Source organism: Corvus kubaryi, unplaced genomic scaffold (genome assembly GCF_017639235.1).
Source record: "Corvus kubaryi isolate FWS band 111438036 unplaced genomic scaffold, C.kubaryi_AGA036_p1.0 split1-65, whole genome shotgun sequence".
Lineage (NCBI taxonomy): Eukaryota > Metazoa > Chordata > Aves > Passeriformes > Corvidae > Corvus > Corvus kubaryi.
In genome coordinates this window covers 8,120,069-8,129,082 of record NW_024582080.1, presented here as the reverse complement: position 1 = coordinate 8,129,082, position 9,014 = coordinate 8,120,069, and positions in this window count along the sequence as shown.

The window sequence follows — 9,014 nt, the reverse complement described above, 5'->3', positions numbered from 1 at the left end:
TCCTGAGTGACCTGATCTAGTGGGTGGCATCCCTGCCCATGGCAGGGCATTTGAAACTAGATGGTCTTTAAAGTTCCTTCCATCCCCAACCATTCTACACTTCTATGATTCTGTGGTCCTGTTCTAATTGACCATGTTTTGGGAAGTGGGGCTGGACCAGATCATCACCAGAGGCACCCTGAGGCCTCAAACATTCTGTGATCATGTGGTCTACAACCATATGAAAATGAATCACAGAATCATAGAATGCCAGAATCAATTAGGTTGGAAAAGACCTCTGAAATCATTGAGTCCAACCTATGACTGAACACCATCACATCAGCTAGACCATGACACTGAGTGCCACATCCAGTCTTTCCTTAAACACCTCCGAGGGATGGTGACTCCACCATCTCCCTGAGCAGCCCATTCCAGTGTATAATCACCCCGTCTGTGAAGAAATTTCTCCTTATGTCCAACCTAAACCCCTCCTGGAGTAGCTTAAGACTATGTCCTCTCATCCTGTCATCTGTTACTTGGGGAAGACACCATCCCCCACATGGCTACAAACTCCTTTCCCAATAGGTCCTGAATGACCTCTTCTAACTGACCCTACTTTGAGAAGTGGGGCTGGACCAGACCCCCACCAGAGGCACCCTGGTGCCTCAACCATTCTATGATTCTGTGGTCTGCAACCACGTGAAAATGAAAATACAGTATAAAAAATTTAAAGGAGTGATGCCCAGTGTCAGGTCTAGAGCAGGTAGCTCCTGGCTGTGCAGGGAACTTGCTGGGGTAGCGTGGGCATGGGGATGCCTGCCGTCTTTGGACGGTGACATTATGGACACATGGCCAAATTTACAAAGGTGTTACATATTGAGTAGCGCAGGCAGGCCAGTGGCACTTGGAGTGAGTTGGAACTAAACTTGGATATAGGCCACTGGGTCAGAGGAGCCACATAAAACATCTTTAGACACCAGATACAGATGGTTTTTGAAAAGAGGATAGTCTCTCAAGATCCTCTGTAGAGTCAGTGGAGAGAAGCGTGTCCTCCAGAGCATGTCAAAACAGTGGGATGAGTTGGTCTGTAGAGGAGCCTGGGAAATTTTGGGAAAGCATGCTTCATCCTCGTTTACACCCATACAGCTAAAACCCTCTGGAAAATCAGGCCCTGCGGGATGACTGGAATCTGGAGGGAAGATTTCCTTCTCCCTTGTTGAGTTATGGATGCCGCAAACATGCATGGTGCCATCCTTCATTCGGCTCAACCTCAGTCACTGTGCTAAGCCTTGTGAAACTTTGCTAGGTGATTCAAGATGATTCATTCATATTTCAGGTGCCCCTCCTGCTTTATAACAAGGATTAAAAATGGATATCACCTTGCTGCTGATCATTGTCTTCCAGTTTTATCCAGTGATTTCTTATGTGACAGTGTGACAAATACTTTCCTGTGATCTGGACTGAATATGTTTGGCGTGTTTCATCATCTGTCACTCTTCCATTTAGAACAGTTGCAATAAAAATGCGAAAGCTTTTCTTCAAATGTTTTGCCGTTTTTTTCACAAATGGCGAAGACAGGCGTTTCAATTGAATATTTTAATTTAGGACTTTGGAGAGCTGTGTTTATTCACTTAATTTGTGAATGGTTTCCATTCCAATTATAACACATTATAAACAAGCTAATGTTTGTATCCTATATTGCCAGCTTGTCACTTTTTACTGAGGTAGTGGACTATCATCATTAGTGCAAACAGCATTGGCATGGATTTCACCCAGTGAAACAGAACACTTGAAATTTAGAGGAAAATCTCTTTTTAGGCATTGTGAAGATTACCAGATGCAAAAATTAGTGATAGGTCATAGCTAAAGATCTTATGTACCACTGCCTTGCTATTTATTTCTTTTTCTCACAAACCTGCTGATAGAGATGTTTGCTGACCCTCAAGCGAGCACAGAACAGCCTAGTGCTGGAACAGGAAGCAGAGGTCAGGCTGTGCTGGCTTTGGACCCAGGATCTTAGGATCTCTGTCTGATGCTGTGACTGCCATGGTGATGTACAAAGATACTCTGGCCCAGCTCAGGTAACACAACATGAGTTTGCACAATAATGGCATATCCTGAGGAATAATATACTTGTGAAGTCTAGTGCTGTTATTTGTCTTGGTCATAGTCTGGAAGTTTCTCACTCTTCAGGTAGTCTGTAACCTGCTGTGTCCAGGAGGTTTGGGTGAATTCAGGGACGTGCACTTCTTTCCTTCAGGTATCTGCGACTGGAATACACAGCAATGTCCTCTCTGGGGTCATGCCCCAGCCGTGTCCTGAGGGCAAGTCTGCTTCCAAGACCCTGTGTGCCATGGATGGGGAGCCTCTTCATACAGATGAGGGATGAAAACCATCATCTGCTCCATTGCCTTCCTGTTCTGAACAGTAGGAGCATCAGGCTTTGGGATACATCCTGAGCTACGAGCCAGTAAATTATAGAGCTATCACAGAAACTAAATGGTCCCATTTAAACAGAAAAACAAATTATCCTGAAATAACACATAGACATATTTTTCATCTGGGTCCCTACCATCTAGCAGGCCTCCCTCCAGGAAATCCAACAGGGTCCCATGCCTCTCTTATTCCTTCCTAAGAACCCTCTCTCTATTCTTAATCTCTTTGTTTTGACTCCTAGCCATTAATCCATATAATCAAAACCACCCTGAAGAAGCACCTAATCAAGTGAGAGTCATCCTTACCTGAAGTAATTTTTCCTTTGGATTTTATTTTTCCCCATATGTAGTCTTATAGTAATTTAAATCAAATTAAGGAAGTTCATATTCTGGTAACGACTCTTACAGATAGTAATGGTTTGCTGTACAAAGGAAGTGTGAAAACCACAATTATATGACAGCATCTTGTGTGCATTTTAGAAATGGCTTTTGTTAGAATTTCCTTTCAGGAGATTTCATCTTCACATTGATTTAATCTTCAGTGTTACATGAATGTCATTTAGACACTCAGACCATGTAATGAACCAAATTCCTCCCATGCACAAAACTGCACAGTTATTACTGATCTTTCAGAATCTTTGAACCAGCATACCCTGGGCACTGCACAGCCCATTTAACCTTTGTTTTTTAATTTAACTTTCTCCTTTTTTCCTTCCCATTGGTGAATCAAGTATTGGAATCTTCACTTATTTTTTCTGAATTGCTAGGCAACCTGGAAACAATTAGGAGCATAACTAAAGTAGGGGTTATATAGAGAATATTTTGGGTTTATTCTAAATCAGTCTTTGTCCATTTCCAAAGGAAAGAAAGAGAACGGAGCATAAAAGAATACTTGCCAATTTATATCAATTTAATAGAAAATAAGTCTTGTCACACAGACATTATTACAATGGGAAGATATATTTTGTTCCTCCACAGATGCAACTGATTTTTGAAAGGAACTTGTCTTATCATATGCCATTATAACAGAAGTGCCAATTTTCATTAAAATACTTTTGAAGGGGATTAATACCTGTTTTCTTACAACCTCTTAAAACATTAGCTTCCAATAGAGCCTGTGGCAGACTTGCAGTTATTCCATAACCCACGGAACTGTTGGCAAAGAATGGACATGTTATAGAGACAGGTGGACGTAATGGTAAACAAAGAAGACAGCAGAGCATTTGGGGCAGGGGCTGGGCTTTTGTCACACAGCTTGTTCAGGCACTTTATTTTTTAATACATGCAGCTATAAACATAACTGTATTTCTAAGCAAGGTGATTTAGTCATACCTGCATTATAGGGGACCAATAATGGGACAGCACTGACTGTGCACGGGAAGGAGCTGGTTGTATACGAGTTCCCTGTGCAGAGCTGTGACAGAGGGCTGCTGTGATAAAAGGAGAATCATGAACAGAAGCAGGGAAGGAATTATTACTTCTGGACAGGGAACTGATGAGATCAACATTTGAAAGCTTTATACAGTTTGGGCCAGTGTGTTTTCAAAAGTGCTGAGAAATGAGACAGAACGCAGGAAGGAATCACAAAAAAATATTCTGAAGAACAGAGAAAATTTCTCCTGGTGAAGGATTTATAGAAGTCATTCTGTTCAGTTAGGCTAAAAGAAGATCAAGAAATGCATGGATTAAATCATACTTTCACCACTATTTTGGAATGGCTCTTGAATTTAACAGAAAATGGTGTAATGTCTAGAAGCTGAAGTTAGAGAAGTTCAGATTCAAAATTAAGCTCAAAAATTTAATAACAAGATAATTATGCTCTGGATCAACACACCCAGGGCAAGCAATGGTTCAATTTCCTCTTGATACTTTTTTTGGAAGACACCCTTATCAAAAAGAAGTTCTATACAGGCACATGCCACAATAAAAACCTTACCCAAAATGAGTAGTAATTTCATTTTTTCCTTTTTGTAGGCCATTAGAGCAAGGAGAAGTTTCTTATAACTCACTGTTTGTCCTTTTCAGGTGAAAGAACATGATACTCTGATGGGCTGAGATGTTGGAAAACAAACCCTTTTCCCTTGCGTTCTCAGTAGTCTGGGCTTCTCTGAGGAGTTGTCCTGTCCTGATGGGCTCCTTGCCCGTGTCTGACAAATGGCTGAGTATTCACAGTCTTCAAAGTTGTCTGTCTTGGGGGCATGTTTCCCTACAAATATATCTCATGTTTTTCTTGGTAGCTGCTGTGTCTCTTTCCTGCTCCCTTTAAGACGACATACTGTTTTTCTTTTACTTCTTCTCATAGGTACTTTAAATAACATTCTTTTCTTCCTTTTTCTTCTTGGAGGGTGATTTGTCATGGGTGGATTATTCTGAAACTGAAGACAGTGTACTTTGCTTTGACTTTTATAAGCAACTTTTGGCTAGTTTTTTATTACATTGACAACAAGTGTTTTCATTATAGTCTTCATTTACTAATTGGGAATGAAGCATGAGGTGAATGAGTGAGAAGCACTTAGCTTCTTTATGGCCCCACAAAGTACTTGACATTCTTCAACAGACCATAGAGGACATCAGTGGTCTGCTCACCTCTCAAGGACCAGAAAACAAGGCAAGCGTATTAAAGATATTAAAAGGTGTATGTTGTCCTGGGAAAAGTTTGTGCTATAAACCCCTATATTGACTGTACTTAAGTAGAAAGGCTGGCTTGCAGCTATATTTGAATGCTCTGCTGGCCAGCAAAGTAGTATCTCAAAGTGGAAAATGATTTGAAGCATGTTGATTATTCTGCTTCTTTTATAAGGAGATAATGGGCATCATGGCTCTTAAAAGCATGGGGAATATTTCTCAGAGTATTCTGAAAAGCATGTTCAGTTGTAATAGATAGTTCTCTGAAGGGTAGGTGACCATATTTTTGAGACATATAAATGTTGCTTTAAATGTTCATGCTTTCACCTTGGTGGAAATTGTGGTAATAATGCTTAAAGATATGTTATCAAGCTCATCATAAAGATATGCTATCAAGCATTTAATGTCATTTAATTTCAATGTCATTAAAAAAATATTGAAGTCAGGTGTGTCACCGTGCATGACATGGGAAATGCTAGCTGTGTGAGGAGGCTGGATGGAGGGGTTGTCCAGCAACATGCATTCCTCCTGCAGAAACCTTAGCTTTGTTGTCTCATGACTGCTTTGTATTACATGGGATGTTTAGTGAGAGGGGTTTAGCTGTGAGCTTGGTTGGTGGCAAAATCCACTGAATGGAAGAGTTTGACTTCCTCTTTTGTGTCAAAGAGGAAAACGCCAGAAATTCTTTGTGGGTCCAACATGTCTTTCACAGAATTATCACCTGCATAGAAGTGATGCCTCACTTCAATCCATGTAATCAAATGAAAGTTAGGGTTCTTTTTCCCAGAACAAGTCCACTGAAGGAAAAAACTTGCAATTCCACTCTGAAAGACAGCACCTTTCTTATTTGTAAGCACCAGAGATCTGTGGAATCCAAGTGTGTAATAACACAAGTGCAATTTAGGACAGGTCAGATGGAAGCTTAATTATCTATGATCGTAGTTAATGATGTGGAAATGTGGGGAGCTGGAAACCATCGTTAGTTTTTACTTGAAAGGAATATTCTTTTAGTTACTATGAACTTCTTACCCAGACCTTTCAAATCTTGAATATTAACAATGGGTACCATATATGACCATGTTTATAGAGCAGCAGTAGCAGAACTGCTTTTAAGTTCTCTGTCAAGACAACAAAGACAAGTTAAAAATTGCTTTTTTTTCATCCAGTCATCTTCAAAAGAAGGAAATACATGTGTGTGTGTGTATGTATTCCTTAGGGAAGGCATGAGTGAAAGAAAGAATTCTGGACAGGAGCAGGAGCTATCCACCCCACTTTATTAAAAGGGAACATTCAGTAATGTTATAAAACTTCCCTAGACTGGCATGGCTAGTCTCACCTCTTTACCTGACTTTCCCAGTTATTTCCTGCCTTGGTCAGTGGTCACCACCCTACTTATTTTTCAGAGATTTTTTCCAACTCAGCCCTGTCTCTTTGCATTCAGACTCTACCTTTGTCCTTTAGATTATGATACTGCCTTTCTTGACCCCCTGCACGGTGATAGGTCTTGCCCAGTTCCTCATCACTGAAGCACGATTCTATCCAAGCTCAACAAATGGAGCCTTCTCCAGCTGATACCCATCCAAAATGCTGCTTGAAGAGGTCACTTACCTAGAGCAGTGCTTTGAAAGATTTAATCCTCTCTTAACAACCTTCCATTGACTCTTGCGTCTCAAACTTCAGAAATGAGAGGCTCATTTTCTCTTCCAATACCCTTCAGGAAACATTACATTTAGTACTGAGATGTCTTCACCACCTGTAAAAGCCTCTGGAGCCATCCTCTGCTACCTGTTGATCACTTCCTTTGACACTTGGCATGTGTGTCCTGTAAAACAACTTTGCCACCACCTCATTATCCCCTTTTAAATGATTGTTCAAGCTGTTGACTGATTAATTCAAATGTAAGGATTAGTAGATGAAGTCTAACAGACTTGTTGATTCAAAGATACACTTTGGTCCTAAATGTTAGTAATCTCAATGATTTCTGAGTTTTGTTTGATCTTTGTGCATGTGATCACATGCTCTGTGCCATGTATGTAGCTGGGTATACTTGTTAGGTTTTACTGCTGTGTATCATGTTTCTAAAAGTGTTCTTATTATCTGTAAAACAGAGGTATTTACTGAGCCTTTTCTATATTTTTCAATTAATTTATGTGATATCTAATGAAATAGCCTCTTCAGAATCCTTCTGCTCCTCATCACATCATCACATGAGCTTCTAACTTTTTGTTTGCTTCCAGAATTCCCTTTCAAAGGCAAAGGTGTGGTAACAATTAGAACCTGTGTTTCCTGTTGCCTCATCTTACAATCACTCCCACTCTTCTGTTAAACAAATAGTGATAGAATAAAGTTACTATTGTACTTTTTGGACAATACAACAATACTGAAATTTTAAGACATAGGTTTGTTTTCTTTTAGGATGCCCATCACAAGTACTACTAAAAATTTCTTTAAAAGTTTTATAATTTATAGACATATATTAACAAAATCATTTGACTTGGTGTTTAAGCTCTATGAGCTGCAGAGGTCTCTAGAGCAATTTCTTTTTCAGGAGAAGAAAGGGGTTTTTATATCTGTAGGGCTAACTATAGCCTATCATGAATTATAAACTGGATCACAGGCTTCTAATATTTTACTATCTGGACAGTGACCCAGAACAACCTCTTTCTGTGGCCATAAAAGTGATTGATTTTCATGGCTCATTCATCTGTAGAAGTATTTTCATCTAAGATGACCAGTTTCTGTAATGAGAATGATTTTGAGTTACAGATTTCTGAAGTTCACAGAGAACATATCTATTCACAAATCAATTATTTGAAACCAGTATCAGTTCTTACTATGGCATTTATATGATGGCATGCTAATTATAACTCACTTGTATTTTTGGTTCAGTGATCATGCTTATAATTAAATTTTTTTTATACTAGCAATTGTTCTCACTTAAATTTTAAAATTGGACACTTAAAAATATGTATACTAGGGCTGAAATTAAATATTGAAAATTACATGTATTGTCTGAAAATTAGTGTATTGTCATATTTGTTATAATGCTGGTATTTCCCTAAATGTCAAATACTTCATACATCTGACATTTAGAAACTGTAAAGGAAACAAGAATGGTAAAATACGTGACCATAGAGCTGATAATTGAAATGTGACCTTATAAATCCAGGTCTATAGGGCTGCTACCCTGGTCAGAGATGCAGGAGGTGTGTGATTAAGTATCTGAACCTGTGAAGATTTATAAGAGCCATCATTATTCACAGCAGCCATATGAAATAAAAAATGGTACTTGAAAGACAGATTGAGGATGAGGAGGAAAAGTGTGATGAGCAGAGCTGGTGGTTCATCATGATTTCATTTACGTGTCTGTAAATCTGTAACTGCCTGACATCACCCGTACATATTCGGGTTCAGTGCCTGACTGGTATTTAATGATCCCACAGTCCTGGTAGAGAACCCAGGACTGGTACAGCGATGGTGTAAGCAGTGCAACTGTGCAGCTGCTGTGCACATGTAACTGGGAACACTGGGCTGCCTTGGCTTACCCTACTGGAACAGCAAATACAGGCCCAGTAAATATAGCTGTATTTCTATTGCAATAAAGTGTAGAAGGAACTCCTGAGTACGGCATCTATTCAGAGACCTCTGTCCCCTTGCCTTTAAGAGGGATGAATATGCAAGGAATTCCTGAGATGAAACAGTTGCAAGAACGATGCCTGATTATTATGAAGATTCTATCCTTCAGTCTGATGCTTTGCAGTGTAATTTTATCTGCTCATTCTGCTAAAAATTGCTCACTGGGGAAATTACAACCACTAAAAGCATTTGGGGATTTCAAGCCTGGTAGAATGATTTTTCTCTCGTTTTTCTCTCTCTGGCAGGGGTGGAAATACAGCACTTCTTCACAGGGTTGAGAGGAAAGGGGGGTGGGACAAAAACCATTGGTAGTGGCTCTCCTGGGAGCCTTCCCTGGGG